The 24,001-nt window shown below is 42.6% G+C and overlaps 1 long non-coding RNA gene across 1 annotated transcript in view; it reads right to left on the bottom strand.

The window, feature by feature from the left end:
* Positions 1–4,542: 4,542 nt before the first annotated feature.
* The window catches only part of LOC140906060 (uncharacterized), a 31,126-nt gene continuing 11,667 nt past the window's right edge, over positions 4,543–24,001 (bottom strand). The window contains exon 2 of the long non-coding RNA XR_012157031.1: positions 4,543–5,093. This is a non-coding gene — a long non-coding RNA (uncharacterized LOC140906060). The remainder of the gene's footprint in view (positions 5,094–24,001) is intronic.

The following is a 24,001-nucleotide window of genomic DNA, read 5'->3' as shown; positions in this document are numbered from 1 at the left end:
GTATTTATCTAATTTCTGAGGATAACTTTAGCAACATTGTTTGAGATGTTTAGGTATCTGTCATTTATTTGGTGAGAATATACAAAATGCTTGAGATTTTCAAAGCAGTATAGAGGATTTCACCACACATCTCCCATGTCTGAGAGCTTGTCTACACAGTGGGGAAATGAGCACTACAGGAGTGGGATTTCTAAAGCCGCTAACGTGGTGTGAACTGATTGGTCCATTACGATCCTGCTACTGCACACCAATGGTTCCCTATTGTGCTTTAGCATAGTATTGTCTCAAACAGCCCAGAGTCCTTTGCATGGCTTCAGAAGTGTCAGCCAGTGTTCTCACAGCACCTGTATGTCACAAATCATTTGAGGGCCTCATTCCATGGTTAGATTCACATTGTGGATGCCTTGTTTTGGTATAAAGAAAGCAGGTGTGCAATTACTATTCATTTGTGATAGTTCCCACAGAGTGTTAGGTCCTTTCCAAACATACACGAAAGGATGGTCCCTGCCCCAAAAAGCTTACAGTCTAAGTAAGGATAGACAGGCAGACAAAGGCAGGGAAGTGAAACAATAGAGGGGTTTTTCTACACAAATCAGTGAGATTCATTATAGGCATCATGAGAAGGAAATTAGGCAGTAATTTAAAGTCTAGAAGATTGGCGTTAAACTCACACGTAGTGCTGCACTAGGAATTATTTTGGGGACATTCATTCTATGGCCTGTGTTATACAGGAGGTCAGACTAGAAGTTCACATTGGTCCCTTCTAGCCTTGAAATCTATGGATCTAAGACACAGAGAAATCATCCAGCTCTTGTTATCTTCAGATCAGAAGGAAGTATGCTGACCTCCACAATTCATGAAAAGCTGCGATCTAACTGGTGTACATATCTGTGGAGGTGGCATGCCAGAAAGCACTGGGTGATATTTTTTCAAAAACGATAAAAATTATCAAAATTCTGAAGCTCTTCAAGGGCTAACCTCTTTTTCCCACTGGATCCCTCCCCCCCTATTTTGGCTGTCTGAAGCACAAGTGACCTCTAATGGAACCACATGTGCATTTGGGCTTCTTCAAAGTTGTAACCAGTTGGGAGCTGCTTCCCTACATGCGGGATGAAAGTCTCCTTGCTTGGTAATGCACTTGGGCTGGCATCTGAAATGACATTTGAAATCTGCCCATGCCTCTTCAACCTTGGTTGGGGGTTGTTGTTTTTGCGGGGGGGTTCCCCCTCCTTGTTGTCAGACAGATCATGATGACTCATATCTCCAGCTTGATCATAATGGTTACTCTGAAATGTCAGCTGTTGCTCTTTTCACACTCACATGGTTTCAGATTTAGGTTGAGGTTTCCCTAATGCATAAACAATTACTAAAATTGTGGTTTTTGACAGTCTAGGTACTGCAAAGATGCTATTCCATTGTAAAAACTTATATTTTCAAAGTTGTGATGAAAGGCTGGATCAAACTGACCTATATGTTTCTTTGTAGTTCACCCAAAAGGAAGTCCGTATATGTCTGTCAAATGTGTTTTGGCCATCAGATGTTATCTGACAGGAGAAATAGCTAACAGTGTTATCATGTAGTCCCTTACTAACTGTAAAGAGCATTATTTGAAGAATATGACTTGAATATTCCTAAAGATTATTGCTTGATTAAGAAACGTGGTCATAATTTATATGATCTTCCATATGTGATATAGTTCCCTTGTGATTCTTGTACAGACCTCTCTGCTCCAGTGATGCCCTTTAAAGTCAGCTTTTGGAGCCTTGTGGTTTCAGCAGAATAAGGATTGGTTCTCTGCCAATGGTCTTACTAAACTGGTCCGTGTTATTGCAGGTAATGAAATGATTCTTCACTCATTTACATGAGTGTGTGAATCAGGAGCCAGTAGAATAACACAAGTGGAAGCCAGCGTGAATGAGAGGAGAATGAGGCCCTAGGAATCTCATTTGTTACCTTAAAGCCAAAATAAAGAACACTTGAGAAGCAAAATATATGTAAATAGAAAACCTTGCTGGGACCAATGAAGGGGGTGAACAGGATCATGTTATTATAGATAGATAGAAATGCACTAAAAGAGTAATGCCACTCAAAGCCTGATCTGCCAGTGCAGAAAACTAAGGACTGAATACCATATAATGTATAGAATGTGCCTATCCCATTTTCTAGCCACAATAAATCCTGCAACCACACACTAAACTAAAACACTGCAAAACTGACATAAGTCAATTGACCAGAACTCAACCAACCCTCCAGTAAAAGAAATTCAGCCCTACCTCTCCACAGGGATAAACCACCCCTCAGCATACTCCTGAGTGACTAGATAAGGCTTGCCGTGAAAAACAACATGCTCAGGCCCTGTGAGATCAATGAGAGAAGCAAATTCTGGATTTGTGTGTCCTCCAGTGAGAAGACCCTGCCTCCAGATCCAACATATGAAAATCTAGGGATTATCTGTGAGAGCATCTCCTGATCTCATCTGTTGGGATAAAATAACAAGGAGAGGTGAGTGCTAGGATAACCCTGATAATAACCTACATTCTGTATCCTTGTGGCATACAGTTATCAATACTGCTAGCTTGGTCATCATTAAGAAATGAACCTGGACCTCCACTGTTAAGAGCATATTAAGCCTCTACAGCTTGAGCTAAAGGGTTACATGGCTTTTGCTGGTAGCTATAACAAACCCAGATCCTCTCCGGATCAGTCACAAAGGGAAATATGTAACACACTGAACAGTGGGTTACACAATCACAGATGATTTTTTTATTTTTTAGAAAAGGATAAGCTTTTCACCAGGATCATCTTTCTTTGTCCCAAGGTACTTCCTTTGGATGACCTTTCTCTTCCCCATTTTCTGCTTTACATTTGCCCCCTTTTGTGTTACTGCTGAGTGAAGGGTTTGGCATCCCCTCCCCTGAACACTGCTTTTAGGTTCTCATACCACACTTAATACAGCTCTTGTCTGATCCTGTGTGTTTAACAAGACCCCACAAAAGGGTGCACCACCTGAGATATAACAGGCTTTGAGAAGGACACCCCAAACCAGGACTCAATAAACGTGCCACTTGGAAAGGAATCCGGTGAGCAGAGCTGAATCGGCTTGTTCCTATGAACAAGTGCTGCTTGTCGTTCTGTGTACTCAAAAGACGTGAAATGTCACAAAATGAAATTCTGCTTCTCACTGCTCTCTAATGTTGTGGTCACTGTTATGAACACATCGCGGATGGCCATGCAGTATATCATAAGCTCCCAATCTGTACAGGACTAAGAATTGTCTGACCTGCTGTGTGCCAGGGAAAGAAACAACACAGATTACTTTTGGCATTCACAGAGCAGCTAAACATGGTGCACCATTGCTTTTGGGCTCAGGAAACAAGCACAGAGTGGTGGGATTGCATCATTATGTAAGTCTGGGATGATGAGCAGTGGCTGCAGAATTTTCTGATGTGGAAAGCCACCTTCCTGGAACTGTGGGTGGAGCTCACTCCAGCCCTGTGGCACAAGGACACCAAAACAAGAGCTGCCCTCTCAGTGAACAAGTGTGCGGCAATCACTGTGTGGAAGCTGGCAAGACTACAATTCTACTGGTCGGTCGCAAATCAGTTTGGAGTTGGGAAGTTGGTACTGCATTAATGCAAGTGTGCAGGGCCATTAATTGCTTCCTGCTACAAAGGACAGTGATTCTGGGCAATGTGTGGGAAATAGTGGATGGCTTTGTGGCAATGTGATTCCCTAACTGTGGCGGGGCAATAGATAGTACACATATCTCAATTTTAGCCCAGACCATCTTGCATGGGAGTATATTAATAGAAAGTGGTACTTCTCTATAGTATGCAGGCACTTGTGGTTCACCATGGGCATTTCATTGATATCAACACAGGGTGATCAGGGAAGGTGCATGATGCATGCATCTTCAGGAACACTGGCCTGTACAAAAAGCTGCAAGCAGGGACTTTCTTTTCAGACCAGAAGATTCCAGTGGGGGATGTTGAAATGATCATAGTGATTCTGGGAGACCAAGCCATGGCTGATGAAGCCTTACACAGGAAACCTGGACAACAGCAAGGAGTACTTCAACAATAGGCTGCGCAAGTACAGAATGACTGTGGAATGCACCTTTGACAGATTAAAAGTGCACTGGCGCTGCCTTTATGGCAGGTTAGACCTAAATGAGGAAAATATTCCCATGGTCATAGCAGCCTGCTGTGCACTACATAATAGTTGTGATGCTAAAGGTGAAACGTTTTCCCGGAGGTAAAATGTGGACGCTGATCACCTGGCAGCTGATATTGAGCAGCCAGATACCAGGGCTATTAGAGGGGCATAATGGGGGGCTATTCGAATCAGGAAGGCTTTGAGGCACCATTTGGACAATGAGTTCCAGTAAGGTGTCTTTCTATACAGCACTCTGCCATGCTTTGTTAACTTGCAGGAAAATGTTGATGATTCCTGACCATGATTTGTACTCAGCAAATGATCAGATTGCTGCTGTGTATTAATTCCAGCAGCAACCACCATGTGTAGGACACAAATAAAGATTGATTATCTTTCAGAGAGTTTGTTTTTATTAAATACTAATTAACAACACACACAAAAGGCTTGGTGGGAAGGGAGATAACAATGAACATCAATGTAGGCTCTTATAGCTGTGTGTATGTCCAGCTATCATTTTGAAGCTGTCAGAAGGGATGGAATAAATGGGGTACCTAGACAGGCCAGGAAGTTGCAAGGAATATATGGGAGGAGTTTCAGGGGGGCATGGAAAGCAGTTCTGTATCGGCTGTGGTGGCGGGGAAGCATCATGAATGTCGCATGCAGCATGATTAGGGACTTCAACATCTCCATTTGCTCTTCCATCACTTTTATAATCTGCTCCTGAACCACTAAAATTCACTCTTGACTCTCCTTTCTGTCCTGCCTGTATATTTTATAATTTTCTTTTAAAGTCTCTCTCCATGCCCTGCATTCTTGTTTTTTGGCCTCTGAGGATTGGAGCATCTCTTGACTCATGTCCTCCTTACTCTTCCTTGGTTGCTTCCTTATCTGGTGGAGGCACTCTGCTGTTGTGTAGGAGGTTCTCCTGAAGGCCACATCTGTAGAAGAACGAGAATCAATAAAAAGAAGCATGATTTTTAGTTCGTGCACAACATCAAATCATTATAGTAAAATGCATTTCTTTTTAAATACAAATCAGTTTCTCATTGTCCCTTGACAATCTGGGTGAACAGGGTGAGTTTGGCCCCGGGGAGGGGGATGACCCTGCGTACTCCACATTGTCCTCCTGCTCAAACTCCTCATCCATGACTTTGTCCTTGGGGTTAATTCTGCTGTCTGCTGTGTCCAGCCCCACCAAAGTATCCATGGGTCTCTTGGTGATGGAGGTGAGGTCGCCACCAACGAGGGCATCTAGCTCCTTATAGAAGCAGCAGGTCTTCAGCACAGCACCAGAGTGATGGTTTGATTCCCTTGCTTTCTGGTATGTCTGCCTCAGCACCTTTGTCTTTGCACAGCAAAACATGTTCCATTTGTATCCCTTATCCAACATGCCATGAGAAATCTGCCCATAGGTATCGAAGATCCTACGGTTGGAGAGGATCTGGGACTGCACAGTCTCCTCTCCCCACAGTGCCAGCAGATCCAACAACTCATGTGTGCTCCAAGTGGGACAGCGTTTGCTGCATGGAGCCACCATGGTCAGATGGGAAGATGCAATGTGAGCTCTCCATGCCAAGCAAACAGGAAGTAGAATTTCAAAAATTCCCAGGCCTTTAAATGGGGAGGGGTGGATACCTGTATACCTAGGTACTGGGCAATGGAGTTCGAACTGCTGACCAGAGCAGTCAGGATGAGCATTGCAGGAGACCTCCTGGAGGCCATTTACAGTGACATAACCAAGCGCAGTGTCTACACTGACACTTTGCCGCAAAAAACTCTATGCCTCTCATCAAGGTGGTTTTATTTTGTCAGCAAAGCAGGAGATTTTTATCATTGGAAGGAGCACTGTAGTCTGTACGCTTCCACCATTTTGTCAATGAAAGCTGACTTTTGTTGACAAAACTCTGTGGTGTAGACAAGGCCTCTGTTTCTCCAAGCGGACAGCCAATCAGATACATTTCATAACCTCAGAAACAAGACAATTTAACTATTCTGCCTTTTAGAATGAAACAAGGACTAGAAAAGTATCATATCCACTATGATGTGACTATGTTGGACAACATATTTAAACTTGGAGAGTGGTCAGTTTGGATGAGCTATTACCAGCAGGAGAGTGAGTTTGTGTGTGTATGGGGGTGGGGGTGTGTGAGAAAACCTGGATTTGTGCTGGAAATGGCCCACCTTGATTATCATGCACATTGTAGGGAGAATGGTCACTTTGGATGAGCTATTACCAGCAGGATAGTGAGTTTGTGTGTGTGGTTTTTGGGAGGGGGGTGAGGGGGTGAGAGAACCTGGATTTGTGCAGGAAATGGCCCAACTTGATTATCATGCACATTGTGTAAAGAGTTGTCACTTTGGATGGGCTATCACCAGCAGGAGAGTGAATTTGTGTGGGGGGGTGGAGGGTGAGAAAACCTGGATTTGTGCTGGAAATGGCCCAACTTGATGATCACTTTAGATAAGCTATTACCAGCAGGACAGTGGGGTGGGAGGTGGTATTGTTTCATATTCTCTGTGTGTATATAAAGTCTGCTGCAGTTTCCACGGTATGCATCCGATGAAGTGAGCTGTAGCTCACGAAAGCTCATGCTCAAATAAATTGGTTAGTCTCTAAGGTGCCACAAGTACTCCTTTTCTTTTTGTGAACATATTTCATATGTAACAGACATCAGTTATGGAGGGCAAAAGCATTTTTCCCAAGAGAAGCATGTTAAATTCAATATGTTTCCTTACATTGAATGGCTGAAATTTTGGTGCGACGTGTACTGGTCTGGCAAGGAGGCAGGAACTAGGGTGGGACATGTAAAAATGAAATAGTGGAGCAAAGAGATCTAACTTTGGAGAAAAACTACTTTTCACAAGTTGGGTAACCTTAATTAAAAGCCAAAGGGCTCTGTTCTCCTCTTCCCATGCTTAACTCCATGAACCAAAGTCAATGGAAAGACTCCCAATGACTTTAATGGGCATTAGACCAGCCCTTATAGAGGGAGAGGAGAATAGCTGATTATTTTCCCTTTTTCAACAAACCCCTATATAGTAGTTAAAACTGCTTCCATTGGGCAGTTCAGCAGTATAATGGTTTGTCTCTTACATGCGGGAAATTGTTCTAAATATGCTGATCTGAAAAATATTTTTCAGACAGTGTAAGCATTTAGAGGCAGATCCTCAGCACAACTTCATTGACTTCAATGGACTGGTGCTGATTCGCACCAGCTGAGGATCTGGCCCAACCCATTAGTCATTCTCAGCCAAAATTACTATTTGATTTCAATGGACAATTTTATCTGAGAATTGCATGTAGGATCAGGCCTACAAAGCAATAAAAAAGAAGCCTTGTTAGGTATGATTATGATTAATCACTGACTTGGCTTTTCCTTTCTCTGAATCCAGGCTCACATAGACAGATTCCTGCCACATGTGCCCCATCCCTCCTGGGGATTTAACAGACAGAAGCTGAAAGAATTAGATGGAAATATCCTATCTGAGCACCTCATAATCTTTAGAGTGGTAGCCATGTTAGTCTGTATCAGCAAAAACAACAAGGAGTCCTTGTGGCACCTTAGAGACTAACAAATTTATTTGGGCATAAGCTTTCGTGGGCTAAAACCCATTTCATCAGATGCTGATGAAAGCTTATGCCCAAATACATCTGTTAATCTCTAAGGTGCCACAAGGACTCCTCATTGTTTTTTCATAATCTTTAGTGTGCTTACCTGCATAACAGCCCTGTAAGGTAAGGGAATGTTGTTAGTCACATTTTAAAGATGGGGAGCTGGTACAGAGAGACTAAGTGACCTACACAACATCACATAAGAAGGCTGTGGCAGAATGGAGAGTTAAACCCAGGTCTTCCAAATCCGAAATTAACACCCTACCCACTGGTCCATCCTTCTGCTCCTTTCTTATCACTTATTCATCCTTACAACCTCTGCTATATAAATAAATCCTGAATAAGATCTTTCTTTCTCTTTTTAAAAAAAGAAAAGGAGTACTTGTGGCACCTTAGAGACTAACCAATTTATTTGAGCATGCTCAAATAAATTGGTTAGTCTCTAAGGTGCCACAAGTACTCCTTTTCTTTTTGCAAATACAGACTAACACAGCTGTTACTCTGAAACCTTTCTCTTTTTGTCTCTCCTGATTAGATATTCCAGTTGGTGGGTCTACCATCATCTAGGCCATGGTATCTCAACCTAAAAGTCACAAACATGTTTCAGGGGATCATGACCACCCTGCCTTTCCATATGGTTGGCTAAATGGGAAGTGGGTCCTGAAATATTTTCTGTTGTAACTTGGGATCATGATATAGAAAAGTTTGAGAATCACTGATCTAGTAGAATTTCACATTTTGTATGTTGTTTTTTTTTTTTTTTTTTTTTTGTATGTTTACTCTGAAGGCTTAAGTACAATTTTTTGCAATGTTTGGATAAACTTTGTCAAACAGTGTTTTGAGTTTCAGATCATTACAAAATTGCTCTGCCTTGAAATGTTAACATGTGTGTAACATTTCTTTGTATCCCTCTAGCTAAAAAATGGTTTGTGACTACTCCAGATTTTCCACATGGTTAAATCTCCTTAAAAACATGTGCAGACTGTATTAGAAGAAGAAAATAGGTTGTAATTATTACAGTTATTAATAATTGTATCTAATTATAATGGTTGTAGTGCGTGTATAAGTAGTTTGCCTTCTGGTGGTTGGTAGATGAGTGGTGGTTTTGTGAATACCAGCGGGGGCCTAAATGTTGGACTTATGCACCTAAAGTGGCAACCCCCTTGTGAATGGATCCCCTTGTACTTTGTGGAGTTCATGACATCTGCAGGGCAGTGGAGTCTGGTGGTAACCAGGAGCCTTGCAGAGCTCATGGGATCTGTGTTATAGAGACCCTGTGGACCTCTTACACCCTATATTAGTCCTACATAGTTATTAAAAAAAACTTAACTCCGTTAAGGTTGCTGCTACAGGATGTAGTAGTCTAAGGAATGCTACTGTTAATAAAACCTAAGCATTTTGAGGTATCAGTAATGAAGAGCTAAGGAAAGATAGATAAATATTCACCTCCTAAACACTCAGATATGTGATCTCTTAAATAGTGGTAGCTGAGGAGGTGATGTTTTGATTCACATGTAGATCCAGTTTAGGCCAGGTTCCAAGCTGTGTTCAAATTCATAACAATGAGATTTCATGAGCTATTGCCATAAGACTTTGGCTACATTTGAACCAGAGTCACAAAACAGGATTTAGGCCAGACCCAGACACAAAACTGTAGGAACAGATCTGTTCTTGATACTCAAATCCAACGCATCAACAAACTCAGATTCAAAGGGATTTACAGACAAGGTTCCAGACATATTCATTTGGGTTCAATTTATATAGAGATTACACACACACAAATGACATTAAAATAATGCTAAAGTTGCAAAGTCAAGCATCCAAAAGTTAGGAAATTCCAGAATTAGGGCTGTTGATTAATTGCAGTTAACTCATGAGATTAACTCAAAAAAATTAATTGAGATTTAAAAAATGAATCACAATTAATCATAGTTTTAATCACACTGTTAAACAATAGAATACCAATTGAAATGTATTAAATATTTTGGATGCTTTTCTACATTTTCAAATATATTGATTTCAATTACAACACAGAATACACAGTGTACAGTGCTCGCTTTATATTATTATTATTATTGATTACAAATATTTGCACTGTAAAAATTATAAATAAAAAATAGTATTTTTCAATTCACCTCATACAAGTAGAGTAGTGCAATCTCTTTATGTGAACATGCAATTTACAAAAGTAGATTTTTTTGTTACATAACTGCACTCAAAAACAAAACAATGTAAAACTTTAGCACCTATAAGTCCACTCAGTCCTACTTCTTGTTCAGCCAATTGCTTACATTTATGGGAGATAATACTGCCTGCTTCTTATTTACAATGTCACCTGAAAGTGAGAACAAGCATTCACATGGCATTTTTATAACCAGCATTACAAGGTATTTATGTGCCAGATATGCTAAACATTCGTATACCCCTTCATGCTTTGGCCACTGTTTCAGAGGACATGCTTCCATGCTGATGACACTCATTAAAAAAATACTGTCTTAATTCAATTTGTGACTCAATTGCTTGGGGGTGAATCGTATTTCTCCTGCTCTGTTTTACCCACATTCTGCCATATATTTCATATTATAGCAGTCTCAGATGATGACCCAGCCCATGTTGTTCAATTTAAGAACACTTTCACTGCAGATTTGACAAAACAGAAAAAAGGTACAATATGAGATTTCTAAAGATAGTTGCAACACTTGACCCACAGTTTAAGAATCTGAAGTGCCTTTCAAAATCTGAGAGGGACAAGGTGTGGAGCATGCTTTCAGAAGTCTTCAAAGAGCAACACTCCAATGTGGAAAATACAGAACCCAAACCACCAAAGAAGAAAATCAATCTTTTGTTGGTGGTATCTGACTCAGGCCTTGTCTACACTACCCGCGTAAGTTGACCTAAGTTATGCTACTCCAACTGCATGAATAACGTAGCTGGAATCAACGTAGGTTAGGTCAATTTACAGCGGTGTCTACACCATGCTGTGTCGATGGGAGATGCTTTCCCATTGACTTACCTTACTCCTCTCATTCCTGTGGAGCATCAGAGTCAACCAGAGAGTGCTCTGCAGTCAATTTATCGGGTCTTCACTCGACCCACTAAATTGACCCCTGCTGTATTGATTGCAACAGCGTCGATCCCCAGTAAGTGTAGACATGGCCTCAGATGATGAAAATGAATATGCATCGGTCCACACTGCTTTGGATCGTTATTGAGCAGAACCCATCATCACCATGGACATGTCCTCTGGAATGGTGGTTGAAGCACGAATGGATATATAAATCTTTAATGCATCTAGCATGTAAATAGCTTGCAACACCAGCTACAATAGTGCCACATTAAGGCATGTTCTCACTTGCAGGTGATACTGTGAACAAGAAGTGGGCAGAATTATCTCCTGCAAATGTAAACTTGTTTGTCTGAGTGATTGGCAGAACAAGAAGTAGGACTGAGTGGACTTGTAGGCTCTAAAGTTTTACATTGTTTTCTTTTTGAATGCAGGTTTTTTGTACATAATTCTACATTTGTAAATTCAACTTTCATAGAAAAGAGATTGCACTACACTAGTTGTATGAGGTGAATTTGAAAAATACTATTTCTTTTGTGTTTTACAGTGAAAATATTTGTAATCGAAAATAAATATAAAGTGAGCACTGTACATTGTGTATTCTGTATTGTAATTGAAATAAATATATTTGAAAATGTAGCAAACATCCAAAAATATTTAAATAAATGGTATTCTATTATTGTTTAACAGTGTGATTAATCACTATTAATTTTTTTAACATCATGATTAATTGCAATTAATTTTTAAATGCTTGACAGCCCTAGCCAGAATTAAGGTTGCCTGTGTAACCTTAATTCATTTCCCTTGTGTGAATGGATTATGATATAGACTTTAATTATATGATCACATTCTATTTTTTTCCACTGGACACGAAAATATTCAGCGTGAATGGTTAAAGTTTGTCACTGTAAAAAACTGAAAACAGGATTTTACAATGGGAAGTGTCAGGCAACCTTAATTATAGGCAACACTACCAGCTCCGATAGATAGATAGATAGATAGATAGATAGATAGATAGATAGATAGATAGATAGATAGATAGATAGATAGATAGATAGATAGATAGATAGATAGATAGAGTGGACTGGGCATGGTAGTGTGCACGATATCAAATACCAAGGAAGAAATGTGCAAGACAACGAGTGCATGTCTGCATAAATGTTTCTCCTTCGTTTATAACACATTTCCTTTTTCATATGATAAATTCAGTATTGACAATGTTTTGACAATGGCAATGGCTATGTTTTGTTGTTGTTTGAAGACTCGGTACACCACTTCTGAAAGGTTGCCGGTCCCTGTTGTAGACTCTATTTGCAGGCAGTTTTCCTGACTTTTGTCACCTCTTCTTTCAATATTTCGTAGTCAAAAATTCAGTCTGGTCTTTTGAAACTTACCCAGGTCTTCTCATCTTTGTCTTGGTAGTTCTCTCAACAGATTGGGTGCTATTGCACACACACGGTGCTCTATGACCCTGTCTAGCCTAGCGGAAAAGGAGCTTTAAAAAAAGTTAGTTAATTTATTTTAATTAATTGATGTTAGCACCAAGGCTGTCCTCCTTTACAAATAAGTAAACTGTTCATAATCAACCCTAGACTCTCACCCCAGCCCCTCCTCCAAAACCAAAGTGAGGTTTAACCATTGATGCTGTTACTTTCCAGGCCATTAAGCTTGCATGCATCATCTTATATTTTCTAAAGTCCAACAAGTTAATACCTTTCGGATGGCTAGGGGTGGGAAGCACAGACACCGGGCTGTGAATCTACTGGATAATAGCAAGTGCTTGGATTGAAGTAGCTTCAATCTCTACCCGCAAATCGCAATTTGTTCCTTTATATTGACACGTCTGCGGTTTGCCACCTGGCAATGGAAGCCCTGAAGCCAAGGGAGATATCCTGCAAAAAGCTCATTTCCACAGCGGTGCCTGTCTCTGTGATGACCTGATTTCTGCTGTGATCATCCTTTAGACTAGAGATCAAAGCGGGATTAATGTAATTCTTTACACTTTGCATCGCACATCACCCAACTCTGGCGAGGGGGTGGCAAATAAGGACGAAGGCAGCCTAGAGATGCTGGGGGAAATGGAACTTGGCGAGTTTTGAATTAAAGGACACCAGTAAATGCTGACAGGCATTTCCCCATCGAGTAGTTTTTAAATCCGTGCCCATGTAGAGTCCTTTCCGTTTCTTATGCATCATGCTAATACCATCCTGACATGGGGCTGATCCAAACCTCACTGAACTCAGTGGGAGTCTTGCCATGACCTCAATGGACTTTGGATCTGGCCCTTCATGTGTAAATATCCCAGGGGGCTGAGAGTAGGTGGGGCTGGCGCAGTTCGGGCCAGGCGGTAGGTTCCAGGTTCCATCAGAACTAAGTGTGTGTGTGTTTGTGTGTGGGAGAGAAAACATTATTAACATGATCGTTCCGATAATGACTTTCTTCTGACACATACACACACAGCTGCTGTTGCTGCCGCTGTTCAGCGACGCAAGGGCAAGGGAACTCGCGGCGGGTTTTCACACTAAAGCGTTTTAGCGGAAATCTGACTCCCCACGCCCCCCAAATCCTGTTAAAGATTCACAGTGTTTCGCTTTTACATTCGCTCTGGGTGTCACATTCTGGGGCGCCGCGAACCCCGAATGGGCTTGTGCGACTCCAGCTTTTTTAAGCCAACCCCGAGAATCAACGCCACGCACGTTGTCTAGAAATTGCGGGACGGTGATCAAACCCGCCCCCGTTACTAGTGCATACTGCACACCCCACCGGGGACGGGAAAGCGGTCCCTCCTCCAAAGCTTTAGTATTTTAACTCCAGTACCTATCGGAGAGCCACCCCGGTGCAGCGGACCCGCAGCATCGGAGATGATACAGGCGAGTGTTGATGGTTCCGATACACAGAACTGGGTCCCCTACACTCACACACAGAGTCAAGTAGCTAAACTCTCGCTTTAAATGGGTAGGCAATTGTGTACAATTGTACCGGCTGATGGTTCTTTGCACACAAAAAAAAGTATCTAAAGAGCTCATTTATACTGAAAACTGAAGCGATTTCTCTTCCTCTAAGTGTTTCAGTCACTTTCCTGACTTTAGCAGCCCCGATGGGTCGCTGGCTGTGTTTACGATAAGGCTAATGTAATAACACTGCAAAAATGTGTGTCTAGGGAACAGTCAATTAATCCTGGTCTCTAAACTATTGCATACAGACCGGGAGACAGTTAATTTCAATGTCTCCAGAGAGAAACTTTTATGCAAGTGTAGATTCAGGGCTCCATCCTGCTAATCCTTATCAGGGGACTAGCCCGTTGACTTCCTTGTGATTCCTCTTGAGAGCAAGATCTAGTCGCTTGAGCAAGAGTTGTAAGATCAGCGACCCCTTAGCTTTATGGACGCAGTTCAACATTTGCAAAGAAAGCATTTTGCTTCCCACGGGGCAGACCGTCCATTCCCCCACAACAGCAAATCAAACTATCTACGCTCATTCTTTCATTGGAAGGCCAAACTGGCCAGGACGTATCCTGTCAGCGTAGGGAAACGACCACAGCCCATGAGAGGAAAAGAGTCTCGCAATGTGTAAACACAATTTAATGCTCCATAGTCTAAGATAGGCTGGGAAATGCATACACTGTTCATGTACTGCACTTTGGGGATACAAAGGTCATTCCACAGTGGCAACTTGTTAGTTGTGATTCTCCTCTGCAATTAAAGAAAATCTGAAGAAAAAGAACAAGGAGGGAGGGAGGAGATTTATTGGCCTTCCCCAATAGCTTTTCCATGAGTGTCCAATCCAGGAGAAAGTGTGTATATATGCATATACTTTTCATTAAAATATCCCCAGAGACCATATTAAATTAGAGTGCAAGCTTGAGCCAGCTAGGTGTATGCTGAGCCATATAGATGGCGGTTTGGTTTTTTTTTGTTTGTTTTGTTAGGATGTCCCATTTGCAAGCGCTAAAAGTCTTGGACCACAATAACAAACGCTTCGTAGAGTGCAAACAATTAATATGTAATTATTATATATGTACAATGTATATATTGTACATGAATATATCCAAAATTGCCTGTTGGGCAGATAGTTGATGTGTATGCTCAGGCACAAAGGCATATCCCCAACAGGTAAGTCTGCAAGAAACATCACCTTAATCATTTAGAAAAATGAACACTCTTGAGCCCTTGGATTTGTGTATTTAGTATAATCTAATAGCAGCAGTGATTATATTTCATTGTTATCTGCAGTGTGATACTTTCAGCTGAAGAGAGATTTAAAAATCAATAATGAAGTCTTGTGCTTGGCTGGATTGGACACGCAGGGAGAAGCTATTGGTGAAGGCCAATATATCAATGTCTCTCACTCATAGTTCTTTCTTCTTCTTCTTCAGGTTTTCTTCAATGCAGACGGGAACCACATCTAACAAGGTGCCACTTTGGAATACATTATACTTGAAGCCAACATGCTAATTATAGATTAATAGGAGGCAAAACTCGGTTGAAATGACATAGTGAAAAAATCCCAGCGGATCAAATTTAGTATGTCACCATATACATTATGGTCACTTAAAATTCTGTGTTTAAGAGGACGCTGCATAATCTGCAAAACCCCATGACTCACTGGCACCAGACTTTGCACAGACCAGTGCAGTTAGAATTCTTTAAAAGTTATTTCGTGGTAAAAGGGCACTTTGGGAGCTTTTACAGCTTCAGCCAAGGTATGGCCAACGTTTCTAGCCTGATACAGCAGCAGCCTGTAAAAGAAACAAGAGATTCAAATTGTTTAAAAAACCTCTCCTCCGGTTTCATGAATTTGTTTTTAAACTATTCAGCTGATCTGAAAGTTGGATAAACATCAAGGAAGAACAGAATTATTTATCATTTTAATAAAAGTGGTTTACAAATATGAGGCCCAACTTATTTTTGCCTTTTCTAGCTTTTAATGTAGGTAAACAAACCTCCCTGGGCTAAATATTGAACGTTAGTCATGTGCACTAGTACATAGCTGTTTGGCAATCAGAAAAGATCTAAAACATAACTAGTGTATTACATAAAGTGAAAATAGAGGATCAAAAATAAGCAAGTGGATAAGAAGTGTAAATACTCCGATTTAAATACTTCTGTTTTAATAGTCTTAGAATGGCATATGTTTCCATAATAGTCAACACTTAAAAGCCTTGGTAGATAATCATACTTATTGAAAGACTGTTGAAAGATCATTTTTGCAGTTCTCTCTCTCTCTCTCTCTCTCTCTCTGCGTGTGTAGCTATAGACATACAGATAAAAACTGTTGGGTGGGTGTGTATACACACACATATACATACGTTTCTTTAAAATGTTTACATGTTCAGTAGCGTTAGCAGCTCCAGAATAAATGTCCCTTGATTTACAACACTTCACAGGTATTCCAACTACTGATTAACAAAAAATGTGATGTAAGAAATGAAAAGCTTCCCCATCCCCTCAAAAAAAGAGGGAGGAAAAGAAAGAAAAGGGGAACTCCATTTATTCTCATTTGTTTATTTCTAGATTCCCCCCCCCCTTTCTACACATTCATTTGAATAGCTTTCAAGCTGCAAAATGGAAATGTGGCTCCTGCCCTCTATTTCAGCAGCAGCGTCCTGGCAACAGAGCAATTTTCTATCATCAAGGATAAATGGCATCGAACAGAACATTCTGATAAAAAAGAAAAAAAGCTTTAGCCCAAGAAGCCCATGATTGCTGCCCTTCCTGTCTGTCATCCCTTTACAAAATCCTCTCCTCCAAACCTGAGCTGCATGCTGTCAGAGCTAATAATGTCTTCTAAAGAAAAGAGGAAGAAACAGCATTCATGCACAATGTTCCCATTTATTACATAGAGGGCTTATCTAAAAAATTGCAAATATCTCTATTTGGTTCCCTGCAAATTAAAACCAAGATGTAGGAAGTTACATGATGCAACAATTATTAATGTCACATCAGAGCATCAAAACCCCATATCTTACTTTCTACTGGTTAATACTTTTTTTTAATGTAGGAAAAGTCCCTTGTTATGAAAATACAGCCACACTAACCTTTCAGGTTTGTTCGTGTTACTTAAATCCAAAATAAATGATTATTGAAATAAAGTAAGTGGTATATAAAGACTTTGCATATTACCACTTACATTTATGTAGAGGCGCATGGCCCCCAGCTGATCAAAAAAAACCCAACAACCCTTTAAGGAAAGTATAGCTTCAAGGAATTGTAATGCTGGAGCTCAGGTGGCATAGGGATTTTATAGTAAACCAGTAATATCGCGTGTCAGAAATCTAGGGGCCGATTCTGCGTCCTTAAGCAAAACTCCCCATAATGGGGTCCTTGGTTCCTGGTGCTGAATTATAAATAGATGGCGGCAGTTCGGGGCTGCTACTTCGTAGGCTGGGGTTACCACAAGTGGAGCTGCAGTAAGGCGAGTGAATCTTTCCCAATTAAGTGGCCGATGTGACTGCCATGCACGACAGCTGTTTGCAGAACAGGCTTTCAAAACGTTCACGGTGTTAAGTGAAAGGAGCATCTTCGTTTGACAATGGCCATGGAGATTAAGGCACGAGCCCAAGCCTCAGGCAACTCCCTTATGCCGAAACATTGCAGTAATCGGGGAAATTTCATCCCCTACAACAAGCCGTGGCCTTGAGCTTGGGGCGCCCGCTTCTTGAACCGGGGAAGGTTTAAAGCTAGTTTGCGGAATGGAGAGAAAGCGCGGCGCTCACGCCTGCTAGGTTGGAGAAGAGTGTGGGGGCATTTAGACAGCTCCTTAAACACGTGCTTTAATTCGTGAATGGCAATAACTGAAATGAGGGGGCCAACAACAAGAGCCTGACGGTCTCACATGATGGTCTACCTTCTCGCCTCTCTCTGTAGAGAACAAGATGTTATTTGTCAGCTGAGATGCTGCAGGCCATTAGCCCAACTGAAGGCGGGGAGCGGGGGTGGGGGGGAGGAGAGAAATGTCCTAGATTATACGAAAAATCGGTTACTGAGCATGCTCGGTCACTTTCTTTCGACAAACCCGGGGCAAGGCTGTTTCTCGCTGGGCCTCAGCGCGCATGCCCAGTAGCTGAGTTCACACGAGGGACTGCCGCGGCTCTGAGAGTTCAGGGGCGGCGGGGCTGTCGCAAGGCCTAGGCGAGGCCTATCCATAATCCCCGGTGGCGGCCGCACTCCCTGAGGGGCCGCGGTGGCCGGGCAGTGGGCAGGCGGCGGTTCTGAGGGGGCCGCTCAGGAAAGTGGGGCTTTGTCGCCTGTCGGTCGGTCAATAAACCACGTGTAGGTGGGCGGGGGGGGGGGGGGAGGGGAGAGAGATGGGAAATGCAGGGGCGCGCGGGCAATGCTCCCCGCCCGTGGAGGGGCAAGTGGCTGTTTGGCAAGTCCCCAGAAAGCAGGCTTCAGCAGGCTCCCTGTGCAGCGCCGGCTGCTGCGGGGCCTGGGGCTCACGCCCGCTCCTCGCTCGCCCTCCCCGGTCCGCCCGGGAGTTCTGCTGGCCCGTCTTCGGGCGCGCTGCTTTCACCGCGGCTGGCAGAAAAGGGAAGGGCCGCCACCGGGAGCGGGGAGCTAGGCGGCCTGCGCACTCCCGGCTCAGGCTAACTGAGCCGGTTTGACGGGAGGCCCGGGAGCTGGGCTCAGCCTGGGGGGCAGGCTGGGGGAAGCAGCCTGGTCCCCTGCACTGGCTGGGCAATGGAAGAGCCGCGATTTCAAGGACGGGTGGCCGGGTCGGCTCTGCCTTCTTCTTCAGGTTTCCGTCGGTGAATTAAAGGAGAGTCTAACTGCACCGCGCAGCAAGGCCCCTCCCTGTATCCGGTCAGACGTGACGTTTTCGCAGATCTCCCCTCTCCTGGGCTCTTATCTCCGACGCTTCGAGGGGCAGAGATCAGCGGATCTGCCCGAACGTGCTTTTGCGTTTGGCAAACTTGGTTCGGCCGTTGCAGAAGTTTCCTCGCCAGTCCACTCCGGGCCCGATACTGCGCTCTCTTAATGAGCCCCACGAAGCTCGCCAGTGGCTTCCCTGGGCATGTAAGAAGTGCAGAATCGGGTTCCATATTATGGGGCGGATTTTCCTCCTCTTCCACGCAGTCACCAGTGTAACTCCATTCATTGCAGCGGGTGACTCCAGGTAAGGGGAGAATCAGGCCCAGTGATCAATGCCTTGACAACTTGTGAAGAGCTGTTTGCGGGCTAGTTTAACAGGACCTTCCTGAAATCAGGGATGAGGAGGGGCAAGGCCCTTAGGACACACCAGTAAGAGCTGAAGTGACACGTCTCTGCCTCCCTTGCTGATAGCAACATTAATGAGGGCTTTCAGAGTAGCAGCCCTGTTAGTCTGTATTCCCAAAAAGGAAAGGAGGACTTGTGTCACCTTAGAGACTAACAAATTTATTTGAGCATAAGTTTTCCTGAGCTACAGCTCACTTCAGCGGATGCATTCAGTGGGCTGTAGCTCACCAAAGCTTATGCTCAAATAAATTTGTTAGTCTCTAAGGTGCCACAAGTCCTTTTCTTTTTATTAATGAGAGCTGTGGCTTTCGGGGGAGGAGGGGGTTAACTTTAGTCCTCTAAAACTGCACTTAGGTCATTTAAAACGCTTTCACCGACTTTTGCTTAGTGCCACATAAAAGTGATTTTTTTTTTTTAAGTAATGGAAACGATTTTTTTTTAAATCATTTCTTCGGTCTTGGGAAACACTTACTAAACAAATTGCCCCTTTGAGCGTCCTATCAGCCCAGCTTCCACTACTGCATGTTAATGACTGGAGGATTAATGATGCTTTTTTACCAACACTTGTCTTCTTCAGCAGTCGACACAGCCAATTAATATTTTTAATTACCGCTACATGGAGACTAACCAGAGCCTTTCTGATTTGATTTGACCGCTGAATTTTATCTCCTGTGAAATGAAACAGTCACATCCGTGAGGTAGGACTGCTGCTGTTTTCTTTTCACGCCTTTATAATGTCTTGATACCACCTTAAAGGGAAAAAAAACTAGCTAAAATATCTTAATTACACGTTATTGGGGCACAGACAGTCATTTTTAAGGCTATCAAACCGTACTAAGAGCACCAGTTACAAAAGCACACACAGAAAGGAGAAAGATCTAGCAGCCTGTGAGACAAAATTTGCTGGAGACAGAATTATTACCTGGGGCCCGATCCTATTCCCACACATTCCCTGGAGTTTTTCTATTCACTTGGACAGAAGAAAGATGGGGGAGGGGGAGAAGGGGCTTTATAATTAATTTATAATTAAATATCCTTGCCTGTGTAAGTATTATACACGATAACCAACAAGCAAACCTTGCAGTAAGGCTACTGTTTCCATTTGGAATTTAGGAGATGATCTTGTCCTTTTACTTTAAAAAAGACTAATGATGAATACTCCTTTCTGAGCAGAGCAGCCTTGGTGTTCTGCTGAGAGTTCTTTACCAAATGCATACGTTTTGGAATGTGGGTATTTCTCCCCTTTCTTTTGGGGCTAAACCAGTATTATGACACCGGATTAGTCAAAATCCTGAGAGGGGAGGAGGAAAAAACTTCCATAAGAAATTTATCAGCGGGGCAAAACTCTTCTGGGAATAAAAGCTTATAGATCCCATGAAGGTACTGGTGTTGCTGGCTCTTTTCATACACACACTGATCAGCCGTGTGTAATACAACCATTTCCAGAAGTCTGACGTTTAAATGAGCAGACAGGCTATTTGGAGTTTTGTGTCTGGTTTTCTAAGAACTCGGTCCCTAGCCGCTTGTGCACATGCACAGAAAGAACATTGGGCTAGGGGCAGGTACTAGATGTTGAAAAAAACTAGTGCATTCCTGCCCTTTTTTCGTATGAACTGCAGGAAGTTTCAGAAACGGCCCAAGAGCAACCCGCTTCCCCCTGAAATGTGCCATATATTCTAGACCCGATGGTGTATGTGTTCCAAAACAGTCTTAAGAAGACATCAGCGCCGCAGAGTGAAGTGATAACATCATACAACTGTCCCAGAGATTTAAACTGACCTCCATCCTATACCAACCGTTATCTTATTTGTATTCCTCTAAATTATTTTGCTCGGAAATTCTGAATCATGAACCAGAGAGCAGTGGTATTTAGGCAAAATAAAGGAACCCCATTTATTAGCGCTTCAAGTACTATCGTTTTTCCTGACGTCCTTTGCGTTATTTCTGGTGTTTCCAGGCCTCGGAGAAGGCGATATACTACAGTAAAACAATGTGAATTCTGTCCTGAATCCTGAATGTGAATGAGGTTATGTGGTGATATGACTTCGCTTTTAACTGTACTTCTCGGAGTATGGCTTTAATTAAATGTCTTCCGGCTCTGAGAGATTACATGTTATGCAAAATATATCCTAGCATGAAATTTACTTCCACGATATGAAATTAGGTTACTTATGTTTTCGTTAAAAAAAAAAAAAAACCAAAAAACCCCAAACGTTTCTACTTCTTCTGAGCTTTTTTGTTTTATTTCACAGAGAGTGGAAATATTCTAATGTGAGAGAAAGGAAGGGAGCGGATCTTTAAGGAGGGAGAGGGGGATCCAACATTTTTAAAGGCGCTTTGTAACAAAACCTGCCAGGGGCAGAGTGGAGGAGGCCTGGTTTCTCAAATGCAGACAATTCACAAAGCAGGCATGTTAACCCAGATCTGATACGTTTCAGATCCATCTGTCAGAATCCTTGGATACCTCCCTCCTTTCGTGCTACAGATACCTGGCCTATCCCTACCCCCTTCCCTCCGTCCCTTTCTTATTGCATTTGTTCAGTGCACGATGCTCTTTGTCGTGGGGTGATGATTCAGGGGGCCATCCAGGTTGGGAAAGGTGACGATCTCCACTCACAGAAAATTAAATCTCAGTGTTGTATGTGAGAGCAATTAATCAGGCAGGCGAACTCAATACTCCAGTGAAAGTGAATTAGTGACGTTGTCAGGATCTTTTTTGCTCCAGATGATCAGACCATGAGGAATTTGGGGGAGACGGTTGCTAAAGAGGGTTCTACCTTTTTTTAAGTCCCAGTCACAGGTTTCTGTTTAGGTTTCTCTCCAGAGAGTTTTTAGATAATGAATCCCTCTGGGATACCTATTCCAGTTTTATTTTAAGCTTTGTTTTTACTCTCTACCGAGATCCTGAAAAAGAAACAACAATATTGAAAGGAAAAATAGGAACAGCTCATTGCAATCTCTTCCAGATAATGAGGACGGCCTGAAGAAAAAGTAAAACCACGATGTTTACCTCCCTTAATATTAAATAAACCTCAATAACGGGATTGACTTTTTTCAGTGTTTACTACATTGCCAGTCAGTGGGTAAATGCATCCCTAAAGGTAGAGTAAATAATTGCACTGATCCCAACAAGGGAAATGTGTAGGCATTTGAAGCGCACTAAAAATAAACTGGGGCGAAACAGAATGAAAAGAGGACCTCGCGATAATTTGCTGCAATTAAAGCGTCTGCTTTCACTTGCCAAGGAGCTGGCGATTTTGCAAACGGTGCTGAAGTGACATACTAATCGTGAATGCTACTAGAAGCCCTATGTTTTTAAGAGACACGTTCCGCTGAGCGTCTAAAACATTGACGAAAGAGCTGCAACTCGATCAGAGGAAGGTATAAGAATTCTTGAAACCCTGAGCCCTGAGTTTGGTTTGGGGGTAGACTGGCTGGTACCGCAGAAGAAATTGTAGCCTGTGGCTGACTTAAAAGGGCCTAGAGTTTATATTAGGTTCTGAGCTTTTCCAAGTCGGGCATTTCGGAGTTTGAAAGTTTGAAGTGTGTTTTTCAGAAGGGTTTTTTCTTTCTTTCTATATAATAAAACATTTATTTCAGCACCACCAGAGCACTAGGGGGGCGTGCCAAATAAAAAAGCTTTGGAGACATCTTGACAGAGATCTTGAAATATTACTCTTAATTTTTGGAAGGTTTTCAAAAAAAAAAAGAAAGGAGGGGAGAGGAGCAGGGTAGGGAAAAAAAGAACCACAAGTTTCTCTTGTCTGTCACCCAGCTGCTAATAGAGAGAGGGCACCGATCATTTACACTCGGGGGAGCATTCAATCTGAAATTGTTTCGAGATAGACTGGGGAATTTTCCCTCATGAATCTGGGGACAGACGTACTTGTCTGTGTGTGTCTGAGAGAGAGAAAACTGAACACGATCAGTCGTGTTGGTGTGTTTTGCTCAATCCTCGTATCCTGGCTGTTTGCATGGCAGGTATATATTTACCCCTCACTGCCAAAGCCACCATGCTTAGCTCCCTGCCCAAAGCATTCTATGGGTCCCGCACCGATCATGTTCCCCAGCCAAGTCGACCCCTGGATCTGGTACCTTGGGAGAAGACAGAATGTGCTAGGCAATAACATTATCTCCCATCCCCTGACAAATGCGAAGAGCCTCGCAGAAATAGTCCTTAAACCTAATTCAATTGTAAAGCGGATTTTGACTATTAAAAGAAAACCCGCTGCAGAGCAACACATTGAATTAATCTGGCTGTAAGGTTTTAATTACAGCGCAGGCTTCGCTACAAATCTGTACAAGAGACAGTGGCTGGCTCTCTGCGGATCTTTCCCTTCTGAGTTCTATTATTTTGACCCACGTTACAATACAGAAAGCTGCGTGTGTGATCCATCTGCAGGCTCAGAGGGTTTTTTTCCCCCCTTGCCACTTCCTTCACACTAGCGGTATGGAAAGCCATCGACGCCTGCCTGTCTGTTATGATGCTAGTGGGTTGAAATCCAGAAAACCTCCACGCCGCTCTTACTCTTGGACTGGCAGCGTTTAACTCCCCAGCTTCTCCTTAAAATAGCTTGCTTTCATATTGAGGAGGTGACCTCTTTTTGTGGGATCCTTTGCTTCCCACTCAGTTGCTATTAAGGCGATGGCAATATGACATCCTGGCAGAAGAGACCAGTAATGTGTTTTGGGGTAAACAGGCGTATGAGCCTGAAAAGAGAAATGTGATCAGCAGATGTAGGGAGAGAGATTTTGTTTAGCCTTTCTCTGCTCTCTGGGAGCAGTAAATAATGAAGGCAGAGTGGTGCTGCCAAGGAAGGACGGTTTTAATCAGGCATATTTTTGCTTATTTGTTGTGGAATCGTCATTCCCGGGCAGTTAACGCTTGTGAACAATGTCAAAAGTAAAGTATGTAGGAAACATGCCTCCCATGTGAACCAGTCGCCTTCAGAC

This window comes from Lepidochelys kempii, chromosome 2, assembly GCF_965140285.1.
Source record: "Lepidochelys kempii isolate rLepKem1 chromosome 2, rLepKem1.hap1, whole genome shotgun sequence".
In the NCBI taxonomy this organism is placed as follows: domain Eukaryota; kingdom Metazoa; phylum Chordata; order Testudines; family Cheloniidae; genus Lepidochelys; species Lepidochelys kempii.
This window is presented reverse-complemented; position numbering and strand designations above follow the sequence as displayed.